The sequence below is a fragment of the Adiantum capillus-veneris genome, chromosome 4, assembly GCF_014529385.1.
Source record: "Adiantum capillus-veneris isolate H3 chromosome 4, ASM1452938v2, whole genome shotgun sequence".
Taxonomy (NCBI): domain Eukaryota; kingdom Viridiplantae; phylum Streptophyta; class Polypodiopsida; order Polypodiales; family Pteridaceae; genus Adiantum; species Adiantum capillus-veneris.
The window spans coordinates 68,801,069-68,826,402 of record NC_140934.1 but is presented as its reverse complement, the minus strand read 5'-3'; the positions used below and the strand labels follow the sequence as shown (position 1 = coordinate 68,826,402).

The window sequence follows — 25,334 nt, the reverse complement described above, 5'->3', positions numbered from 1 at the left end:
TCTTTACCAAACTGCTGTTGGCTGCCTCATTTATGTATGCAACACGAGGCCGGATATTCAGTTTGCACACTCACAGGTCAGCAGATTTATGCATAGCCCAGGGTCTAAGCATTGGCAGGCTATCAAGAGGATTTTTTGCTACCTTAGCGAAACTTTACATCTTGGCTTGTTTTATCCCAAGGGGGGATCATTGCCGCCAGAATTACATGCTTTTTCGGACCTCAGATTGGGCTGGTTGTTTTGACACGAGAGTGTCCACAAGTGGTTTTTGTTTCATGCTTGGCAGTTCATGTATATCATGGTTGAGCAAGAAGAAACCTACTGTTGCCACTTCGAGTTGTGAGGCTGAGTACAGGGCAATCTTCACAGCTACGGTTGAGTGTGTATGGCTCAAACGCCTTATGGCTAATTTGAGTGTTGGACAGGACACTGCCAACACTATCTACACTGACAGTCAGAGTGCATTGGCAGTTCCGAGGAACCCAGTTTTTCATGCTCGCACAAAGCACATTGAGGTGCATTACCAGTATGTCAGGGAGAGGCTCTCAGCAGAAGAGATCAGCTTGGCTCATGTGCCAACACAGGACAACCTTGCAGATCTTTTCACAAAGGCATTGTCTCGTGAGAAGCTTGAAGCTTTCCGCAAAGCTTTGGGATTACTCCCCTTTGTGGATTGATCATGTCCTCAGGGCATGGCACTTCCCTTTACTCATGTGCCAGCTCTCGTTCACCGCATCACTCGAGGGGGGATTTCTTACCATATACATGTGGTAGTGATGTGTGTGAACAAACTAGGACCACCGGGGCATTTTTTCCCTCTTTAGGAGGTTTTTTCACCCGAGCATTGTATATATGCCCATCACTCTAGGGCTATCTTTCTTTCCATTGCACACTAAGTAACACACTCTCTATTGTGTACCTTGAGCTTCCTTCGTCTTCTCCAAGCTGTGTCGTTTCTCTACAACCCTAATTTCGACAAGAGAGAGAGAGAGAGAGAGAAGAGAGAGAGAGAGAGAGATGTAATGAAATGAATGGTGAGATGGCGCGGATACGATAGGGAGAGAAAGAGGGAAATCAAGAGATAGGTATAGAGGAAAAAGAAAGAGGGATAGACTCGAGAAATGGAGAGAAAGAGGGATAGAGAGAGAATTAGTCGGCGTGGATATTTATAGGGATAGAGAGAGAAAGAAATATTTAGAGAGAGAGAGAGAGAGAAGAAAATATTTAGAGAGCGGTGGTGAAAAAAAATCGAGAGATGGGTGGAGAGAAAAGGAGAGATAGGGGATAGAGAGAGAAGTAGCCGGCGCGGATAGGGATAGGGAGAGCAATGGAAAGAAAGAGGGAAATTGAGAGATAGGTGTGTGTGTGTGTGTGTGTGTGTGTGTGTGTGTGTGTGTGTGTGTGTGTGTGTGTGTGTGTGTGAGAGAGAGAGAGAGAGAGAGATGTAATGAAATGAAATATTGACATCCGTCTTCAAAAGGTCAAAATGAACGGTGGGATGGCATGGATAGGGATAGGGAGAGAAAAAGGGAAATCGAGAGATAGGTAGAGAGGAAAAAGAGCAATAGGGATAGAGAGAGAAATGGAGAGAAAGAGGGATAGAGAGAGAAGTAGTCGGCACGGAGATTTTGTAGGGATAGAGAGAGAGAAGGAAGAAAATATTTAGAGAGAGAGGGAGGAAAATATTTAGAGAGAGGTGGTAAAAAAAAGTGATATAGGTGGAGAGAAAAGGAAGGATAGGGGATAGAGAGAGAAGTAGCCAGCGCCAATAGGGATAGGGAGAGGAATGGAGAGAAAGAGGGAAATTGAGAGATAGGCAGAGAGAAAAAAGAGCGATAGGGATTGGGAGAGAAATGGAGAGAAAGAGGGATAGAGAGCGAAGTAGCCGACGCAGAGATTTATAGGGATGGAGAGAGAGGAGGAGTTAAATATTTAGAGAGAGAGAGAGAGAGATATGAAATGAAATGAAACGATATATTAATGTCTTCAAAAGGTCAATATGACCTATGAGACCAAATCAGAGAGATAAGTAGGGGATCAGAGATTGATAGGGAAAATTTTAGGCGGTGTCCGTATTTAGTTTGCCATAGAGAGAGAGAGAGAGAGAGAGAGAGAGAGAGAGAGAGAGAGAGAGAGAGAGAGAGAGAGAGAGAGAGAGAGAGAGAGAGTATCGAGCCAATCCTGCTCCATGCTCTGTCCTAACTTATCCTAAATCACCTATCATAACTTCTCAGAGTAATGGAGCAAGCCCTTACCTCTGGAGGAGATTCATTGGAGGTGGTCTTTTCTACCCCAGAGAGACACCAAATCAACAATGTGTGAAGTGCTAAGCGTGTTCCCTGAGGGGGGGATGGACCTTCAAAGTGGAAAATTGCAGAGGGATCATTAGAGAGGCAGATTGCAGATGGGCTAGGTGCCATCCGCACAATATACTCAACATTCAAGCCTCATGTGAGAGAGTGGAGGCAGCACATGTTTCCTACAAAGAGAGCATTCATGGGTTGCACGATTTACAACATGATCAAGGGGTTTATCTTCACCGCTTAGAGGTGCAGATGCAAGTACAAATCAATGATGTTTTGCAGCAACAAAACTCAGTGCGAGTACAACTTTCTGACATAAAAAGAAACCAGGACAAAATCATGAGTCTCTTGGAGATGTCTCTTCTTGAGAACAAACCTCACAAGGATGGCATTGATTTAAAAGGCATTGTGTCTGAATTGCGAAGCACTAGCAACAAATTCACTGCCGTAGCAATACAACATAATACAGGTGTATCTGAAGTCAAGTCTATCACAAACAAGCTCAATGCATTGGTGTCGACCCATGGGCCCAAGAAGGGGCTTAATGTGATTGGAGATATTCCATCGAGTTCAAAGCAGGGGGCCCCTCACAGGAAGTGAATTATGTAGTGGATGATAATACTCATGTCTTCCTCATTTATAGGCTTTGCAGATCTACATGTTCTTCTCTCTCATTTATAGGCTATTATGGAGATCTACGTATTGGGGGTCTATCTTATGTATGTAGTGGATGGACGATGAGATCTCTTTTCTAAGTTTTGCCATTATGTCTCTTGAGTCACACACCCTCTCTCTCTCTCTCTCTCTCTCTCTCTCTCTCTCTCTCTCTCTCTCTCTCTCTCTCTCTCTCTCTCTCTCTCTCTCTCTCTCTCTCTCTCTCTCTCTCTCTCTCTCTCTCTCTCTCTCTCTCTCTAATTGTGGCCATAACATGTTGAAATAAGTGATCTCCAAAGTTGTGTTATGCACCAACTCTCTCTGTTTCTATTAGATCCTCTCTCCCTCTCTCTCCCTCTCTCTCTCTCTCTCTCAACTACTTTCCAAAGTGGTCTTCCTCAAAGAAGTATCCCCAGACCTCTGTGTGTGTGTGTGTGTAAAATTGTGTCCATAACATGTTGAAAGAAGTGATCTCCAAAGTTTTGTTATGCACCAACTCTCTCTCTTTCTATTAGATCCTCTCTCCCTCTCTCTCTCTCTCTCTCTCTCTCTCTCTCTCTCTCTCTCTCTAAGTGGTCATGCTAATTTGGTGCACAAACTCCCCCCCCCCCTTCTCAACTCTTGCCTCTTTCAAGGTGTATAGATTTGCCTCTTTCAAGAGCTCTCTCTCTCTCTCTCTCTCTCTCTCTCTCTCTCTCTCTACTACTACTACTACTTTCCGGAGTGGTCTTTGTGAGAGAAGTATCGCCCTCCCTCTCTCTCTCTCTAAGATTGTGGCGATAACATGTTGAATGAAGTGTTGAATGAACGATGGGATGGTGTGGATGGGGATAGGGAGAGAAACAGGGAAATCAAGAGATAGGTAGAGAGGAAAAAGAGCGATAGGGACAGAGAGAGACATGGAGAGAAAGTGGGATAGAGAGAGAAGTAGACGGGGCGGAGATTTCTAGGGATAGAGAGAGAGAGAGAGAGAGAGAGAGAAGGGGAGGAAAATACTTAGAGAGTGGTGGTGAAAAAAAATCGAGAGATAGGTGGAGAGAGAAGGAGGGATAAGGAATAGAGAGAGAAGGGGAGAATCTCTCTGTCAAAGAAAAGGAATCTATATACCAGGACAAAATCATGACTCTTAGTAAAGATGTCTGTTCTTGAGAACAAACGTGACAAGGATGGCATTGATTTAATAAGCATTGTGTCTGAATTGCAAAGTAGCAAGAACAAATTGACTGCCGTAGCAATACAACATAATACAAGTGTATCTAAAGTCAGGTCTATCACAAACAAGCTCAATGTATTGGTGTCGACCCATTGGCCCAAGAAGGGGCTTAATGTGACTAGAGATATTCCATCACGTCTTCCTCATTTATAGGCTTTGCGGATCTACATGTTCTTCTCTCTCATTTATAGGCTACTATGGAGATCTACGTTTTGGGGTCTCTCTCTCTCTCTCACAGCTACTTTCTGGAGTGGTCTTTGTGAAAAAAGTATCCCCCTCCCTCTCTCTCTATAAAATTTTTGCCATAACATGTTGAATGAAGTGCTCTCCAAAGTTGTGTTATGCACCGACTCTCTCTCTCTCTCTCTCTCTCTCTCTCTCTCTCTCTCTCTCTCTCTCTCTCTCTCTCTCTCTCTCTCTCTCTCTCTCTCTCTCTCTCTCTCTCTCTCTCTCTCTCTCTCTCTCTCTCTCTCCCCCCTATCCCTATCCCTACCATCCCACCGTTCATTGATTGCTGTAGCTGTACAACATAATACAGGTGTATCTGAAGTCAGGTCTATCACAAACAAGCTCAATGCATTGGTGTCGACCCATTGTCCCAAGAAGGGGCTTAATGTGACTGGAGATATTCCATTGAGTTCAAAGCAGGGGGACCCTCATAGGAAGTGAATTATGTAGTGGATGATAATACTCACGTCTTCCTCATTTATAGGCTTTGCGGATCTATCCTATGTATGTAGTGGATGGACGATGAGCTCTCTTTTCTAAGTGTTTTTGCCATTATGTTTCTTGAATCACACACCCTCTCTCTCTCTCTCTCTCTCTCTCTCTCTCTCTCTCTCTCTCTCTCTCTCTCTCTCTCTCTCTCTCTCTCTCTCTCTCTCTCTCTCTCTCTCTCTCTCCAAAATTGTGGCTATAACATGTTGAAAGAAGTGCTCTCCAAAGTTGTGTTATGCACCAGCTCTCTCTATTTCTATTAGATCCTCTCTCCCTCTCTTCTCTCTCCCTCCCTCTCTCTCTCTCTCTCTCTCTCTCTAAGTGGTCATGCTAATTTGGTGCACAAACTCCTCTCCCTTTCTCTCTCTTGCCTCTTTCAAGGTGTATAGATTTGCCTATTTCAACATCTCTCTCTCTCTCTCTCTCTCTCTTCTCTCTCTCTCTCTCTCTCTCTCTCTCTCTCTCTCTCTCTCTCTCTCTCTCTCTCTCTCTCTCTCTCTCTCTCTCTCTCAGGTACTTTTCGGAGTGGTCTTTGTGAGAGAAGTATCCCCCTCCCCCCCCCCCCCCCCTCTCTCTCTATAAAATTGTGGCTATAACATGTTGAATGAAGTGTTGAATGAATGGTGGGATGGTGTGGATAGGGATAGGGAGAGAAAGACGGAAATCAAGAAATAGGTAGAGAGGAAAAAGAGCGATAGGGATAGAGAGAGAAATGGAGAGAAAGTGGGATAGAGAGAGAAGAAGACGGGGGAGGAGATTTATAGGGATAGAGAGAGAGGATGAGGAAAATATTTAGAGAGAGAGAGAGAGGGAGGAAAATATTTAGAGAACGGTGGTGAAAAAAATCGAGAGATAGGTGGAGAGAAAAGGAGGGATAAGGGATAGAGGGAGAAGGAGACAATCTCTCTGTCAAAGAAAAGGAATCTATATACCAGGACAAAATCATGAGTCTCTTGGAGATGTCTGTTCTTGAGAACAAACGTGACAAGGATGGCATTGATTTAGAAAGCATTGTTTCTGAATTGCGAAGCACCAACAGCAAATTGACTACTGTAGCAATACAACATAATACAGGTGTATCTGAAGTCAGGTCTATCACAAACGAGGCTTTCTAATCAACAAGCAAAGAAAATCGAGCGAAGCCAATTTCCGAGCAAATATGAGCAACACCCTTGACAAATTCATGAGAGCACAAGGTATATTGAAGAAACGTGTGGTTGTCCTCCTCCAATATCTCCATAGCATTCACTAATATTGGTCTAGATCTTCGAACACTTTTACCCGGCACCAGACCTTTAAATAAGTCACCACTTCCAATATCTCCTCATCAGTCACTAATATTGGTCTAGATCTTCGAACATGATCAAGAGCATAAACATGCTCTCCTATATTATTTTTTCTACGCTCAAGCTTAACATGATCTTCGTCATCAATGTCAAATGATTCTTAATAGTGTCAACTTTGATCTCATGCACGTGACTATGAAGGTAGTCGCCTTCTGGCCAAGAGTAAGAAAAGAAAAGCATCACAATCACTAGATGTAGACCGCTAGGTTGGCGCGGGAGGAATGAATGGGGTTGGAGAGGGTGTTGGTGGAAAGCAAGAGGATAGTGATGGTGCCGCAGATGTTTAGAAGGAGGTGGAAGAGGTTAGCAAGGGAGGTGGAGATATTGGATCAGAGGTTAAAAAGGACGTGGAGTTGGAGATGGTGTTAGAAAGGCTACCAAGTAGATGGGATCAATATCTGAGGTCGAGGTGGCACACACCGTCCATCTATTCTCGGTGGCTAGAACTCAACATCTACGGTCCGTAGCGTTGCAATTGTAGCTGTACCATGGGAAAATAGAGCAGCTATTTTAGCAATATGGGAAAATGAGGAAAGGGCCACTTGCAAGTTGGCAGGCTCCATGGCCATGGATTACCTCAACTTGTGAGTATTTATCGAAGCTAATGTAGGAAAACTTACATTACATGTTAAAGATCAACGAGCATTGCCAATTTTGATTAATAATCTCACCTTTTTCTTTAAAAGCCTTGGCTTTGGTTCAATATTAGGGAGCTTGACATCATGGCAGCCATCTAGTAGCCTGGGTCTCGATACATACCCTTTGAATGCCCCGCATCGTGCTCGTCAAACGACCTTATGAGCAATGCAAGTATGCTCTGTCCGTATTCTCCGAGGGGAAAAAAATTTAGAGGGAGAGAGGATCAAAGTTGAAGAAGGAGAGCTTGGGATAACGGCCTGTGGGCAAGCATTCAGTTGGTGAAGAATGTTAAGGATCTAGAGAGCATGTGATTCAAAAGAAGGGGGGAGAGAGAGAGAGAGAGACAGAGAGGAGAAGGCTTCAAGAAGCTGCCTAGGAGAAAGAGCGCATGAAGAAGCTAGGAAGGAAGCTCTTGGGTGGGGATCTACTTGTGCTCATATGTCATGGAATAGCAGGCCTGCAGCTTTGCTAATTATCAAGCTCTTGTGCTTCTTCAAGCTGAATACTCTCTTGCGCTTCTCAAGTTCTCTACCTGTTTAGTCGGAAAGGTGGGAAGAAGTAGTTGCTTTCCAGCTGCCTGGTTTCGCCGCCACCGGTTTGATCCCTAGCCAACACATTTTGCCACCGCCACCATCCTCCAGCCACAAGGTTTCGCCTCAAGCCGCCAAAAATAGCCTCTATCTCAGCTCGGCCAGCTCTTGTGGAAGCTGTTGAAACCAGTCCGCACCGGCGCGGACAGGTATGCTCCAGCAACGTTTATAAACAATGCTAATTGAGTCTCAACAAACAATACCGCTGGTTGCTGATCTCTAGCCGACACGTTTTGCCACTCGGTTTCGTCGCAAGCCGCTAGAATTAGCCTCTTTCTAATCTCGACGAGCTCTTGTGGAAGCTGTCGAAACCAGTCCGCGCCGATGCGGACTGGTTCAAGCAAAGTTTATAAACAATACTATAGAGTAAAAAATGTCACCCCGCCCAATAGATACCCCGACACAGCCTCCGCTGCGTCCATGCGGCCTCCTCTTCATGACTTGCCATCGCGCAGAGATGCCTCCCCTCGTTCGAGATGAGAAAGAGAGCGAGGTATATCCTTTCCTTGCTACATCCAACATGGGTGTATTGCACAATAACAATAGCAGGGACAACTGTAAAGAATATCCACTGTGTGTGAGAGAGAGAGAAAGAGTAAGAAAGAGAATCTCGATAGATTATACATGTTATTTTGCACAATCTCATACCCGTTCATTGAATTTTTTTAACAAATCATTTTTTGCCCTAAAGTTTGCCTCCGTCTCATCTCAACTTGTAAGTTGTCGAAACTAGTCCGCGCCGACGCGGACAGGTTAGAGCACCGTCTACAAAGTGCAATCGTGCATGTGGCATAGGGATAACCCAGCTAGGGTCCAGGGCATAGAGAGGAATGCCAAACGTTTTGATCCTGTTGTAAGAAGTCGAAACTAGTCCGCGCCGGTGCAGACATGTTAGAGTAGTGTCTGCAAACTCTAACCTTGCATGTGGCACCCGACTAGGGCCCATAGCATAGAGAGGAATGCCAAACATAGAGAGTAGCATCTGCAAATTATAACCGTGCATGTGACACCTGGCTAGGGCCCATAGAGCCTTTTGACAGTTTGTGCGTGCATACGTGTGTGTGTGTGTGTATGTGTGTGTGTGTGTGTGTGTGTGTGTGTGTGTGTGTGTGTGTGTGTGTGTGTGTGTGTGTGTGTGTGTGTGTGTGTGTGTGTGTGTGTGTGTGTGTGTGAGAGAGAGAGAGAGAGAGAGAGAGCAACTTTTGATCTCGCAACTTTCAGAGTTGAAGCAATCAGCATCTAGCACCCCCATTGGACTCTGTGGTGTTGATGACTTCGACTTTGTGAGCAAGCGGAGACCAAAAGGGATGTTGTCCTCACAGCATCTCATCCATGAGGCGTGTCCACTCCATCGCCTCTCTCTGGCACAATAAGTGAAGATTGACCTGAATTTTCAACAAAAAATAAGAAGAGACATCAATTTCAAGTTTAGCGGTTGAGGTTTGAGGAAACACAGAGAAAAACATGAGGACTTGAGCCATCAATATCTAGAAAGCACATTCACTAGACAATCATCTTCATACCCATACAAAAGAAAGAAAAGGGATACTTGGCGACCATGAAAACCTTTTGGAACAAAAAAATGTCCTTAGTATTGCAAACATCTCAATTTAGCTAAACACATGAATGTGAGACCATCATGCTCCTATAAATGGCTACCTAATCAAACACTTTTGAAAATCTCTCTAGTTCAGAAAAACTTTGTCGAGGGACTTGCTCGTTCTTTTTGTCGCTCGAAAAATCTCGCTCGCCATGTAGTAAGACTCCACTTTCCTCCCCATCTGCTCTATTAACAGATGTCAACTAACGTAAAAACCTCGGAACATACACAAGGGATGCTAGTGCAAAAGCAACCATTGTCAAGGAGAAGTCATTTCAATGCCCTCAAAAGAGGCAGATCTTCCCTTCTTAATTGAAGGCAGTGCCCCCGTCTACTGTAGACGACCTTGTTTAAAATTGAAGTCGCCTAATTATTAGAAAAGGATAAGAGAACACAAGCTGCCAAGGATCATGTGGCGGCACCAAGGGAAGTCATCAAAGATGGCATAACTGAAGATGACATTAGTGCCGATTCAAAGCTGTCCAAAGTTAAGAAGAAGATAGAAGAAGAGAATTCTAACGTCGTAGGAAACTATCCCAAGAGACTTAAAGATCTATCCGCAAACGAGGGGAAATGAACTGAAGACCTAAGAATTGGGCTGAGTCCAAGTTAGTCTAACCGAAAGTGGGTGACAACAGCTAAACCACAGCCTGTCATAGCAGAGGAAAAAGAAGATCTCTCGAGTATCTTAGTAGCGAAGATGCCAGAGTGGGATGAGATACTTGATGAAGAGAAAACCTTTTTCAGGAAAAGGAAGTTCTCTAAGCTTGTCAAAGAAGAAGAGTTAGTGGATATGAACCTTGGCACCACCAAGATTCTATACCAGCTAGGTTAAACACACACAAGAGACCATACAAACACACATAAATATGCTTGTATAAACAACACATAGACCCAGGCATGCATACCCACACACACAACACACTTGGCCAAACATACAAGGGAGCAAAGCATTGCATCCACCTCATAGATTAAGTAGACATGCCCTTTGATGAGCAGTGGAGTATCAACCATACACTGTAGAGAGCTCTGTTAGTCCATCAGACGTGGACCTCCCTTCTTACAGCCACTTGTTACCTTGTCACCCCCTAGTAGGCCAAGAAGGGAAGGTCTGGCTCTTTTGAGGGCATTGAAATGACTTCTCCTTGACAATGGCTCCTTTTCCACCAGCATCCCTTGTGTATGTTTTGAGGTTTTTACGTTAGTAGACATCTGTTAATAGAGTAGGTGGGAAGGAAAGTGAGGGTTATGTTGATATTTGTCTATGAGAGAGGCATATTAAATTTCCACAGTCAGCAGCAACAAGTGGCTGACCAGCAATTTCAATTCTTAAATTGGAGGCAGTGTCCTCGTCTACTGTCGACGACCTTGTTCAAAATAGAAGTCGCCTAATTATTAGAAAAGGATAAGAGAACACGTGCCAAGGATCATGTTCCGGCACCAAGGGAGGGCATCAAAGATGGAATAACCCAAGATGACAGTAGTGCCAATTCAAAGCTGTCCAAAGTTAAGAAGCAGATAGAAGAAGAGACGCAGAAGAGGATTCTAACGTTTTAGGAAACTATCCCAAGAGACTTAAAGATCTATCCGCAAACGAGGAGAGTTGTGAACTCAAGACCTAAGAATTGGGCTGAGTCCAAGTTAGTCTAACGGAAGTGGGTGAAAACAGCTAAACCACATCCTATCATAGAAGAGGAAAAAGAAGATCTCTCGAGTATCTTAGTAGCAAAGATACCAGAGTGGGATGAGATACTTGATGAAGAGAAAACCTTTTTCAGGAAAAGGAAGTTCTCTAAGCTAGTCAAAGGAGAAGAGTTAGTGGATTTGAACCTTGGCACCACCGAGATTTTATACCAGCTAGGTTAAACACACACAAGCAAGCATACAAACACACATCAATACGCTTGTATAAACAACACATAGACCCAGCCATGCATAACCACACACACAACACTTTTGGCCAAACATACAAGGGAGAAAAGCATTGCATCCACCTCATAGATTAAGTAGACATGCCCTTTGATGAGCAGTGGAGTATCAACCATATACTGTAGAGAGCCCTATTAGTCCATCACACGTGGCCCTCCCTTCTTATAGCCACTAGTGTCCTTGTCACCCCCTAGTAGGCCAAGAAGGGAAGGCATGCCTCTTTTGAGGGCATTGAAATGACTTCTCCTTGACAATGGCTCCTTTTCCACCAGCATCTGTTGTGTATGTTCCGAGGTTTTTACGTTAGTAGACATCTGTTAATAGAGTAGGTGGGGAGGAAAGTCAAGGTTATGTTGATATTTGTGTATGAAAGAGGCAGATTAAATTGCCACAGTCAGGAGCAACAAGTTGTTGACCAGCAATTTCAATTCTTAATTGGAGGCAGTGCCCTCGTCTACTGTAGACGACCTTGTTGAGAATTGAAGTCGCCTAATTATTAGAAAAGGATAAAAGAACACAATGTGCCAAGGATCATGTGCCGGCACAAAGAGAGGTCATCAAAGATGGCATAACCGAAGATGACAGTAGTGCCGATTCAAAGCTGTCCAAAGTAAAGAAAAAGCTAGAAGAAGAGACGAAGAAGATAATTTTAACATCGTAGGAAATTATCCCAAGAGACTTAAAGATCTATCTACAAACGAGGGGAGTTGAACTCAAGACCTAAGAATTGGGCTGAGTCCAAGTTAGTCTAACCGAAAGTGGGTGACAACAGCTAAACCACAGCCTGTCATAGCAGAGGAAAAAGAAGATCTCTCGAGTATCTTAGTACCAAAGATACCAGAGTGGGATGAGATACTTGATGAAGAGAAAACCTTTTTCAGGAAAAGGAAGTTCTCTAAGCTAGTCAAAGGAGAAGAGTTAGTGGATTTGAACCTTGGCACCACCGAGATTCTATACCAGCTAGGTTAAACACACACAAGTGAGCATACAAACACACATAAATACGCTTGTATAAACAACACATAGACCCAGGCATGCATACCCACACACACACACAACACACTTGGCCAAACATACAAGGGAGCAAAGCATTTCATCCACCTCATAGATTAAGTAGACATGCCCTTTGATGAGCAGTGGAGTATCAACCATATACTGTAGAGAGCCCTGTTAGTCCATCACACATGGCCCTCCCTTCTTACAACCACTTGTGTCCTTGTCACCCCGTAGTAGGCCAAGAAGCGAAGGTTTGCCTCTTTTGAGGGCATTGAAATTACTTATCCTAGACAATGGCTCCTTTTCCACCAGTATCCCTTCTGTATGTTCCGAGGTTTTACGTTAGTAGACATCTGTTAATAGAGCAGGTGGGGAGTAAAGTCAGGGTTATGTTGATATTTGTGTATGAAAAAGGAAAATTAAATTTCCACAGTCAGGAGCAACAAGTTGTTAACCAACCATTTCAATTCTTAATTGGAGGCAGTGCCCTCGTCTACTGTAGACAACCTTGTTCAAAATGGAAGTCACCTAATTATTAGAAAAGGATAATAGAACACAAGGTGCCAAGGATCATGTTCCGGCACCAAGGGAGGTCATCAAAGATGGCATAACCAAAGATGACAGTAGTGTCGATTCAAAGTTGTCCAGAGTTAAGAAGAAGCTAGAAGAAGAGAGGAAGAAGATAATTTTAACATCGTAGGAAACTATCCCAAGAGACTTAAAGATCTATCCGCAAACGACGGGAGTTGAACTCAAGACCTAAGAATTGGGCTGAGTCCAAGTTAGTCTAATCAAAAGTGGGTGACAGTAGCTAAACCACAGCATGTCAAAGTAGAGGAAAAAGAAGATCTCTCGAGTATCTTAGTAGCTAAGATACCAGAGTGGGATGAGATACTTGATGAAGATTAAACCTTTTTCAGGAAAAGGAAGTTCTCTAAGATAGTCAAAGGAGAAGAGTTAGCGGATTTGAACCTTGGCACCACCGAGATTCTATACGAGCTAGGTTAAACACACACAAACGAGCATGCAAACACACACAAACATGCTTTTATAAACAACACATAGACCCAGGCATGCATACCCACACACACAACACACTTGGACAAACATACAAGGGACTAAAGCATTGCATCCACCTCATAGATTAAGTAGACATGCCCTTTGATGAGCAGTGAAGTATCGTCCACGGGGGACAAGGAAGCAGGTGGTTGTAAGAATGGAGGGCCACGTGTGATGGACTAACATGGCTCTCTACAGTATATGGTTGATAGCAGAGCAGTTGCTCGCGTGAGGTCTTAGAGACCTGCCACAACCCATCTATACTTGGGATGTTGTTCTGCAACCAATGACGGGAACCGTCTATGCCTAGGATGTCGAGCATCATCTCTCTCTCTCTCTCTCTCTCTCTCTCTCTCTCTCTCTCTCTCTCTCTCTCTCTCTCTCTCTCTCTCTCTCTCTCTCTCTCTCTCTCTCTCTCGTACATGTCTTGTGTATTGGGGGGTGTGTGTGTGTGTGTATGTGCTGTCTCCCAGTGTGTCTTGTGTGTGTGTGTGTGTGTGTGTGTGTGTGTGTGTGTGTGTGTGTGTGTGTGTGTGTGTGTGTGTGTGTGTGTGTGTGTGTGTGTGTGTGTGTGTGTGTGTGTGTGTGTGTGAGAGAGAGAGAGAGAGAGAGAGAGAGAGCGAGAGATGCTTTGCCTGTAGCTCCGGGGCCATAGTTGGGGAGAAGAGTGATATTTTGCAATGCGCAGGACAGGGGTGCGCTTCGCATCCTCTTCATCGCTACTCTCTGCACCTGCAGAAGAAGAAGACTCGCAAAAGAGATGGTTGGCATCGCAAGAGAGCAGCCCCATCTCCTCTACGTCGTTTTTAATTTGGAATAGAAAAACCATGTAATATAGACTGCTTCAACGTAGTTGAGCTGCAAATATAAAGAAAAGCATCTATATATATTTTTATTTATTTTTTTATTATTTTCTTATTTTTTTATAAAAATTATATATATACATATTTATTTATATTAGTTTTTTATTTTTTAATATAAACTATAATTTCTATATATAAATAAATATATTTATATTTATCTATATATAGAGAGAGTACATATGCATTTATATATATATATATATATATATATATATATATATATATATATATATATATATATATAGAGAGAGAGAGAGAGAGAGAGAGAGAGAGAGAGTACATATGCGCCTTTGACTAGCTGGTATAGAATCTCGGTGGTGCTAAGGTTCAAATCCACTAACTCTTCTCCTTTGACTAGCTTACTTCCTTTTCTTGAAAAAGGTTTTCTCTTCATCAAGTATTTCATCCCACTCTGGTATCTTTGCTACTAAGATACTCGAGAGATCTTCTTTTTCCTCTTCTATGACAAGCTGTGGTTTAGCTACTGTCACCCACTTGCGGTTAGACTAACTTGGACTCAGCCCAATTCTTAAGTCTTGAGTTCAACTCCCCTTGTTTGCGGATAGATCTTTAAGACTCTTGGGATAGTTTTCTACGACGTTAAAATTCTCTTCTTTGTCTCTTCTTCTAGCTTCTTCTTAACTTTGGACAGCTTTAAATCGGCACTACTGTCATCTTCGGTTATGCCATCTTTGATGACCTCCCTTGGTGCCGGCACATGATCCTTGGCACCTTGTGTTCTCTTATCCTTTTCTAATAATTGGGCAACTTCAATTTTAAACTCCACTTGAAGTGAGGAGGATAAGACTCTACTGTAGACGACCTTGTTTAAAATTGAAGTTGCCTAATTATTAGAAAAGGATAAGAGAACACAAGGTGCTAGGGATCATGTGGCAGCACCGAGGGAGGTCATCAAAGATGGCATAACCTAACATGACAGTAGTGTCGATTCAAAGCTGTCAAAAGTTAAGAAGAAGCTAAAAGAAGAGACGAAGAAGAGAATTCTAACATCGTAGGAAACTATCCCAAGAGACTTAAAGATCTACTTGCAAACGAGGGGACTTGAACTCAAGACCTAAGAATTGGGCTGAGTCCAAGTTAGTCTAACCGAAAGTGGGTGACAACATCTAAACCACAGCCTGCCATAGCAGAGGAAAAAGAAGATCTCTCGAGTATCTTAGTAGCAAAGATACCAGAGTGGGATGAGATACTTGATGAAGAGAAAACCTTTTTCAAGAAAAGGAAGTTCTCTAAGCTAGTCAAAGGAGAAGAGTTAGTGGATTTGAACCTTGGTACCACCGAGATTCTATACCAGCTAGGTTAAACACACACAAGCGAGCATATAAACACACACAAATACACTTGTATAAACAACACATAGACTCAGGCATGCATACCCACACACACAACACACTTGCCCAAACATACAAGGGAGAAAAGCATTTCATCCACCTCGTAGATTAAGTAGACATGCCCTTTGATGAGCAGTGGAGTATCAATCATATACTGTAGAGAGCGTTGTTAGTCCATCACACGTGGCCCTCCTTTCTTACAGCCACTTGTTTCCTTGTCACCCCCTAGTAGGCCAAGAAGGGAAGGTCTGCCTCTTTTGAGGGCATTAAAATGACTTCTCCTTGACAATGGCTCCTTTTGCACCAGCATCCCTTGTGTATGTTCCGAGGTTTTTACGTTAGTAGACATCTGTTAATAGAGAAGGTGGGGAGAAAAGTGAGGGTTATATTGATATTTGTGTATGAGAGAGGCAGATTAAATTTCCATAGTCAGGAGCAACAAGTTGTTGACCAGCAATTTCCATTCTTAATTGGAGGCAGTGCCCTCGTCTACTGTTGGAATGCAAGATTAGGGCTTTGGAGCATCGACAAAATCGGCCTACACATTGTGTTATTGAAAATTGGAAGGTGCTTACGGACTCAAAATTTGTGCGGTATGCTTAATGGTTGTCAATTTGTGAATTGATGGTTTCATGGCTAATGTGCATTGTTAATTTTCCTAATTGCATGCTTGAATGGTCAATTGCAAGTCATTAAAATCGTGTCTGTGTGCATTCTAATTGAGTGTGTGTATGCTTAATTTTGAGAGTGTGTTTACTATTTTTCCCTTGTGTGTGCACTAAAAAATCAATGTGTGCATAAAGATTTTGCAATTGTGATGATTGATTTGTGAAGTGGTCATGCCCAATAAGACATTTGTGAGTTCATTTTTCAATTTTGACAAGATTAACCCTTGTCTGTGTGCACCTAAAAATTGATAAAAACTGTCAATTATTTGTGTGTGTGTGTGTGTGTGTGTGTGTGTGTGTGTGTGTCTGTGTGTGCCTAAAAGGTGCTTAATGTGTATGATAAATTCAATTTTTGATTGCAAATTTGAAGTACTTAATGGTTAATTGTTGTGTTTTCGAGTTCAAAATAGGGATTTATGCACCGTTTGTGTCAATTTTCAACCTAAAATTGCGGATTTAATTACCTAGTTTTTATTTTTATTGGTGAAATTAATTGGCAATTGAATCAATGTGATTATTGTGATTTGATCTGGATTCAGTAACAGTTTATGTGTGGACAATTTTTAGAAATTTTTTGAGTATTTTTTGGATATTTTTTTGTAATTTTTTACTAATTTTTTCATTAATTTCCGCTTAATTTAGTTAAAGTTTGATATCTTGAGATCTTGATGAGTTGTTTTGTGCGCGTATTTACGATCATTTTGAGCGCTTTTGTGCCCTCATTGGTCAAGTTTTGAGCGTTTTGCTATTTTCAGGGACAGGGTTGTTGATTTTGTCGCAATTAGTATTGTTGGCAAAAAATACAATTTTTGGTGATTATGTGCAAGTTGAAAGCATTTGATTGTGATTGCTGATGATTTTCTGATATTTTTTACTTTTTTTGGATTTCTGGATATTTTTTAACATTTTCAAGCAATTTTCTGCCAATTTTAGCATTTTTGGACATTTCAAGACTTGAAATTAGGAATTAAAAAAAAAAATCGACGCGCATCGGCAAAGCTCAACGAGTGGATGTGCGCTTGAGCAAGGTTGCAACGATCACTTCCAGGCTCGACGGTGAGATTTCGGACTCTGAGTGAAAATCGAGTGCAAACGTAAGTTTCCGTGAGAACCCACGCTTAAATTTCTTGGGGTTTTAAAAAATAATAATAATAATAAATCCTACCCAGCTCATCTTGGGTGCGCTCATTATACTCTCTCTCCTATCCACTCTCTCTCTTCCCTATTCTCTCAAAGCTCATTATACTCTCTCTTCCCTATTCTCTCAACGCTCATTATAGTCTCTCTCCTCCCCAATCTCTTTCTTCCCTATTCTCTCAACGCTCATTATACTCTCTCTTCTCTCTCTCTCTCTCTCTCTCTCTCTCTCTCTCTCTCTCTCTCTCTCTCTCTCTCTCTCTCTCTCTCTCTCTCTCATGCCATTCCACCTTCTCCTTTGTCGTTATCCCCCCCTACTCCTGCGCCCCAAAATCAACGCTGCAGTACACTCTCTCTCTCTCTCTCTCTCTCTCTCTCTCTCTCTCTCTCTCTCTCTCTCTCTCTCTCTCTCTCTCTCTCTCTCTCTCTCTCTCTCTCTCTATTTTCTTCTCTGCTCCCGAGCCCACCACCACACTCTCTTTTCTCTCGTCTCACTTTGTGCGCCATACGAACCACTGTCTGCTTGCCGCCATCACCTCTTGCTAGTCACCCATACATTCACCACATCCAGTGGGTGCAGTACCTCTCTCTCTCTCTCTCTCTCTCTCTCTCTCTCTCTCTCTCTCTCTCTCTCTCTCTCTCTCTCTCTCTCTCTCTCTCTCTGCCTTACCTCCTGCGTACCAGGCTAGGCCTTCTCGCTGCCTCCTGTCGCGTCCCTGCCAGCTGGACTCTCTCTCTCACTGCCTCTTTCTCCCTCTCTACCACTAACAGCCTGCGTGCGTGCTTGTCGCCCCAACCACCACTGACCAGTGACCACCCTTTGTTGTGCGCCTTCATTAGGAATAGCAGTACGCCAACTCTATCCAGGTAAGCAGAGGTGAGTATTTTAGTTAGTTTAATGAACTAGGTTTAATTTTTTATGTTTTATTTTATTTGGTTTTATTTAATAAACCCCCCCAAAAAACAATATAAAAACATTAAAAAATAAAAAAGAAAACAAAAAAAACTCATAAAAATACCCAAAAATAGAAATTAAAAAATCACACATAAATTTGAAAAAAAATCACAAACATTAGGAAAAAAATCTTTTTAAAAATCACCAATTTTTTAAAAAAACTAGAAAATAGAAAAAAACAATTAAAAAATATGTTTTAAAAACACAAAAATATAGATAAGTCAACCAAAATTCAGTAAAAAATTTTAAAAAGCTTCAAAATTTACAAAAAATCAAAAACTTCACAGAAAATTCATTAAAAAATCAATATTACATAGATAAATAAACCAAAAAATAGAAATTTCATAAAACCTTTAAAAAAATCATTAAAATTACAAAATTCAAAAAAAATCTTTTAAAAATCAAAATATTTAGAGAAATATTAAAAAATCTAGAAAATTTAAAAATTTCAGAAAGAAATTATTAAAAAAGAAGTGAGGTTCCAAAAGAGGCAAAGAAGCAAAACAGCCTCGCCATAAATTCACATTGCAAGCAAAAAAAGACTAGATGAGCAGAAAAAACCGTCGAGAAAATCACAAGGAAGAAACTTAGAAGAAGCAAACCAGAGCAGCAGGAGAACAACCTGAAAAACCCGAGAAAAAGAGAACGAAGAGAGTCGTGAAAACAAAAAGAGCAGAAAACAAAACCGAGCGAAACCGAGAAATCGTATTTGCATCGAGAGCCGACCACGGCCAGGGTACGTTCACACAAAGACTCAATCCGAAACTGAAATTTGAGTAAATTTTGGCCATTAGAGCATTGTTCGCGTGTCGAAATTGCTAATTGGGGACTGAGATTAACAGATTTTGGACAAAAATTGACAAAATTTGAGTCAAAGTGTCACCAAAGCCCAAAATTTGACCTAGAATCAGGAAAAATCCTTGGGAACTGGGACTGATCAAATATATCATTGTTCTAGCCAATTTTTGAAAGTGTTGTTGCAATTCAGTCAAGGAGCTAGAATTGATCGTACCGACCAGAAACTGACAAGTGCAAGCAAATGCATCGCAAATTGGGTCTAGAATTGGATGACCATGGGTACCACTCAAATGTGATTACAGATTAGACTATTACAAGCACATATTTAGGGTCATTGTACATGGATTATAGTGGTCAGATCTATAGTCGAGAGCCAGAATTGGAATATCCAACAGATCAGCCACCAATAGAAGCAATTCTAATCAGACAACCAAGTCAAAGACAGTACAAAGCTCAAGTCGGAGTAGTCTACAACTTGATTCTCAGTGTTCTGAAGGAAGAGGCTGACAACTTGGCAAGCACAGAAGCTGAAACTTCTCAGAAGAGCTTGAGATTGACGAGCTAGTTGAAATACCACCATTCATGGTGTATTGCTCACATTGTGGTAGAAAAGGTGGACATTTTCTGGAGGATTGTCCAAGAAACTTTTACAAAAGGGACGCGGCGATTCTAAAGCAAAGCATGGAACAAGATGGAAATACAAATCTCGATGTAAGTGCATCTAACTCGTCACTTTTGATGAAATCAGATGTTCATGCATTACCATTAGAAGCACCAGTAAAAGCATTGCAAGTTCAAAATCAACATAAAGATGCATAGGCACCTGAAAGCTTAAAATTGATCCTTTGAACAACAAATTTCTACGTGAATTTGGTCAAAGCGTCCAGATATCACGACGATTGAAAAGAGCATTAGGTTTGCAAATGATTCTGCATCTAGTTCCACAAGTGTGCAATCATTCACGAGTCTAAGAGACACATCAAAGCGAATGATGTTAGCATTGTATGATCCACATAATTCATATGCACACTATGTTCGAAAAGGGAAATTGTACAAAAAGGATCCACCAGTGTTTGCAAGGCCCACATACCAGCTCATAGAATTGTGCCCAGTAATAGATAAGGAAGGATGGTTCATTTCAAAAGAAAGAATTTATTATAGTCCCATCCTCCCTAAATCTGTTTAGAGCCACACTCTCCTTCATCAAAAATCAAGCTTCGATGTTGTGACCAGACGAGCATCTACTTTGATTAAAACAATTGTAGATATAGACAAGAGTCTAAAATCTACGATGTCATAGGTCCTGAAACCACAAAATCTCATGTCATAGGAGACCCATGGGATAGACCAATAGTGCTACCCACAGTGTACCTCCACGGTCCCAAAAGGTGAGACCAAACCATAGTCAAACAATTTTGAACTCTCATAATGGAGAAATCTTTAGTGATCACCCTAGAAAGGGGGGAGCTGCAAATCCAGTAAGCTCATCTATTGTATCGGGAAATGCAACACCAGTTAGAAGCCCTAAAGCCTCTAGCCACTAGACCCCTGCGAAGAAGAAACCATTGAAAGATCATATGGTTGTTATTTCAACTGATCTCCACAAAAAATCCAAGCAACCCAATAGTGTTCAAGCAATTGCATGTGATTAAGCTCACAAATGCATACATGGATACAAATGGCAATGAATACCAACAGGTTCACGACCTTGTACAAACCCCTGCAGTTATTAAACTTGAAGTCAAATATTATTTCAAGATGATGCAAATCTTCAAGCTGCCAAAGTAGGTGGCAGATAGGTCAAAATCAACCAAAGTTAAAGTTCAGAAGGCTACACAAAAGTCACCATCAAATCTCCTCTGAAGAGACAGATTCTATCAAAAAGTACAGTGGATCTTCTAAGATCAAAGGTTACTCAAATGTAGGTAGACAATGCTCAACAGTTGCAATCAAAAGGTGCAATATCACAGCCAAATGAGCCAAGATCAACTGAGGTAGGTGATCAAAGCAAGAAAGTTACATAAAAAGTTCAACCCAAGGACACAACCACAACAAAGTTAGTAAATTCACACAAAAATCCTAAGAAGATCAAGTACAACATCACTGGTGAACATGAAGAAAAGCTCTCAAGCAAAGTAAAGCTGGACTTGCAGCTAGATAAATATCTCATGTCTTTTCACACTTGGAAAAAATGTGGCCAACCACAGCTAGAAGGTTCTCCTAAATTCATTAGCCTCTCTAGAAAAAAATGAGCAGAATGTTGAGGAATCATTTCCACCGCTATTCAAATAGGTTCACAGATCATCATTTCTCAATTCCATGTGATCACAGCAAAAGATGTTCCAGATAACATCATAGTGGGAATACCAATGGCCCAAAAGGTTTTAGAGATACGGAGTTCAAAAAAGATGCAGTCATCAGAGACAACAAGGAACGAAGACCAAGACTGGTCACCCGTGCACGACAGCACAACTTCCTCAAGCAATTAAAATGGAGACTGATACCAAAGCATAGCTTATTGAAGATGAATCATCTCCATCCAATAGAACTTCAGAAGAGCTTAAAGTAGATCAAGCATCAAAAAGTGCAGATAAACATAGCAAATAGAAACCACGAAAGCTATTGAGCAGAAAAAGCCATCAAAGCCAGAAGTAAAGAAGAACAAGGTTGCAAACAACCAGAAAGCAATAGGAATGCCAAAGGTCACTCAATCATTGCCAACAGATAGAAGTGCTAATGGAAAACAGAGTCTCAAGTCACCTTCGATAGAGACACAATTAGATCAAGAGGAGACCATAGCAAAAGCAGGACAAAAATCTTCAAGAGAACCAATGAGGATAGCTATAGTTCTCAACAGTACAAATGGAGCGAGTGTCAGATGCAATGCTCTATTGGATAAAGAAGCAAAGTGCAATATGGTTCCAGCTAACATCCAAAGGATCCTCCAAATCACTCCAAGTAGACAGAACAGTAAAGCAATGCTAGGTATGGTTGCGAGTCAAGAAGAAATGGTTGCTATTCTTAGCATCCAAAAGAATGAAGAGCAAGTAAAGTTCCAAGTAAAACAATCAAAGGACATGCTTGTAGACATCATCCTTGGACATCAATGATTAGACCAGCACAAGGCCTACAAAGAAGATACGATGCTAATACTCTCTTTTCCAAGAGATAGCAAGCAACAGTTACAGATACCATTAATGCTAGATTTAGAGTTGCAAATGTCCCAAGAAACAAAGACAAATCTTGCAGATAAAGGTAAAGCTAAAGTGAATGTGTGCTAAGGTCAAGGGCTACATTCAATTCAATAATTGTACAAACTTACTGTAAGAATCAAAGAAAAATGCTCAGATTTAAAGGATATTTTATCAACGGGTTCAAAATCTGTATACACAAAAGAAACAAGTATAAGAAATGTTAAATCATTTTAAATGGCCTGCCTTTAATGTATAAGCTAAGGAAGAGAAGTAAACACTTAATTGTGTATCTACCTAAGGAGTATGTTTGTCACATAGTGTGTGCGCGCGTGCTTGAGAGAGAGAGAGAGAGAGAGAGAGAGAGAGAGAGAGAGAGAGAGAGAGAGAGAGAGAGAGAGAGAGAGAGAGAGAGAGAGAGAGAGAGAGAGAGAGAGAGACTAGAGAGGTGTTGAAGGAATGAGTGAAGTGCTTTTAAAGATAATCACTTAAAGTCATCATTGCCTTATTTCTAAAGTTTAAAAACAAAACCAAAGCATAAAGGTGAGGATATAAGTGTATAAGTGATGTACTATAAAGCTCAATTAATGCTCTTTGCCAGTATGAGGATCTACTTACTGTTAGGAATAGGGCGAAGTAGGTTGCTTTGTTGGTCTTCGGTAGATTCAATGTTATTTGGGATAGTGTCTCATCTCCAAACATGCGAAATCCCACCACTGGCATTGTAAAATAGGAGAGGAAGCACAAGGTAAAGCTACAAAAACAGGGACAAAAATCAACTCGAGGTAAAGAAAAACACAAATATCCTTAACATTGTATGTGCTTTAATTATAGTGTTGATATTAACACCACCATCTTATAGTGTAAGCGTGCACTCACGCTTATGTATGTATGTATATGTAAGAGTGTGTACTCTTACTACCTATTCACAATCAAGAACTCATGCATTGATTAAAGTCTCATACTATTATTTGATTGAGCTTAACATTTTGTCATGAATAATTATTGTTTCTCTCTAAGAAGTACTATCAAACGGTAGTGTTAATATCTTTTTGGTTGTTGTTGATATGTTTTCAAATGAAGACTATAATTAAATCACATACAATGTACACCTACACACATACATATCTATATATATAGATACCTACACTTACATATACACACAGTTAGCGAGAGGGAGAGAGAGAGAGAGAGAGAGAGAGAGAGAGAGAGAGAGAGAGAGAAAGAGGGAGACACCTTATCAAGAGGACCGTGGTATATCGACTCTTGTCCCTCAAGGAGTAGTAGATGTTTGGAAAAACAACATGTCCTAAGTAGCAAAAACAATAAACACCCACTACCAAGGGAAGGTCTCGCCAATTCACGATGCTGGTTGTTTTGGTGAAACGACTCCGTCGACAACTCCCTCCCAAACCACGAGGACCATCACCAGGATTGTTGTTACGACTCCCATGACTACCAACCACAAAATTAAAAATAATTATAGACTCACACACACACCTACACCACTCATGTTGAGTGCGCAAACGTACACAACTTTGCACACACGCAACAAAAGCATTGGCAATGCGCAGGAAAAACTATCCATGCATTTATTTCTTGGATACTCACAACACGAAAGAGCAGAGAGCCAATTGAGGTTTTCCAACCACACACCATTGTAGCATAAATAGCAAAGATCGCATATGAGCCAATGTCCATTCCAGCCATTGTAAACCGATAGTTTGGAAAAAGCTTGGATAAGTTGTCTCTCTCTAGTATGAGAAACTCCACACCATACGCCTGCATTATTGTTTGCAATAATCATCATAATATAAGTGGGATAATTATGTATTGTTTCAATTATCAAGAATTGACCTTTAACAATGGGTTGCGAACTTACATAGAGCTCGGCATAGAGAACCATCTGCAAACAACAAAACACCATTAGTAGTTTGTGTCATTATTTTTACCAAATATGGAGATCGCAGTCAAATAAAATCAAACGTACCGACACAATTGTGCGACCCATCTTGCCAAGTGCAAGCTGTCCAATGTCTGGGTACGTGGTAAGTATGCCGAGGGGTTGACTGTCCATGCATTTACACAAAAGGTGACCCGTGTAGCAACATATAAGAGCAAATAGCACCAACACTGCCATTCCCCCCCACCCACCCTCCTTCACCGCATATGGGCATGATAGTAGCAGTCCCACTCTAGCCATCACGTTGACACCTGAAGTTCCAAAGTTCTATATAAAATTTTTCCAAGTCTTCAGTTTAACTTCTTCAAAAGATCAATTGATTACAATTCATACCTTTGAATTTTGCTTGCATCCAACTGCACTATCCAGAAGTCTCTATACTGATTTGAGTCTTCTCTTCTTCTCTTGAAGGCAAGAGAGGAATGATATGCGATGGCATGTCTGCATATCCATTGCCTAAATAGGGCTCCTCAGTTATGCCATCAATGGAGAGATGGTGGTTTGATGGAAGGTAGGATAGTCTTAGGAGAAGTACTCATTCGCGACCAGTATTGTCCATCATCACCACCCTCTTTGTCACATAAAGTCTCTATAGATGGAAATTTGTGCCGCCTCTAGTTGGTCCTTTGTGGAGATGATTTTCTGCCCCATGAGAACGGACTTGTCGTTGGTGATGATCCAAGGCTATATGCATCGGTCAATTCCCTAAGAAAAGTAAGACACTTTACTATCCAATGCTCTTTAACAAGATCAGCTTAGTAAATGAAATAAATATAATATAAACATATACATTCACAAGAAATAAATTGAAAGAAATAGATATCTCAATTGACTGTTACACATTCTTAGCCTTTCTACGTGGTTATTTAAGCTAGAAGAATACATTAACTTGATCTTGCCACAATAGCTGAATATCCTGCATGTCTGATAAATAACTAGGTGAGGGGGATGTGTAAATAACTACTTGAAAAAGGTTGAAACTGTGAGTACACTATTGCCAAGTCCAAGAAAGGAGATAATTTAAGCTGTTACAAAACCATTTTAACCACCTAATGCACCAGGTTTCATTTTAGTGATGGCCTCTACTCACCTTATTTCTTATATGCCAAAAGAAGCCAAAGTGAACCTTCACAAATGCTAGGCACATATTTGCACCTATACAAGTAGGCATGTTGTCACCAATTTCTAGCTAAGAAGACTATCCTTGAGGAGCTGAAGCAGCTTGATGATGTGGAAAGGAGCTTTGGTTGTTGGCTGAGGTGGAGAGGTGCTTATTGACTTGCTAGCCTGAGGTAGCAATACATGCCCGGCAGGTGGACACACAGGCACTCTTTGTATGGCATGTGGACACACAGGCTGTA

General features: G+C 41.4%; 2 pseudogenes; one reads left to right on the top strand and one right to left on the bottom strand.

Annotated features, from left to right (window-relative positions):
- Nucleotides 1-2,238: 2,238 nt before the first annotated feature.
- LOC147459355 (uncharacterized) lies at nucleotides 2,239-2,919 on the top strand (annotated as a pseudogene).
- Nucleotides 2,920-14,501: 11,582 nt separating this feature from the next.
- Nucleotides 14,502-24,512, bottom strand: LOC147459354 (uncharacterized; annotated as a pseudogene).
- Between the last annotated feature and the right edge of the window lie 822 nt (nucleotides 24,513-25,334).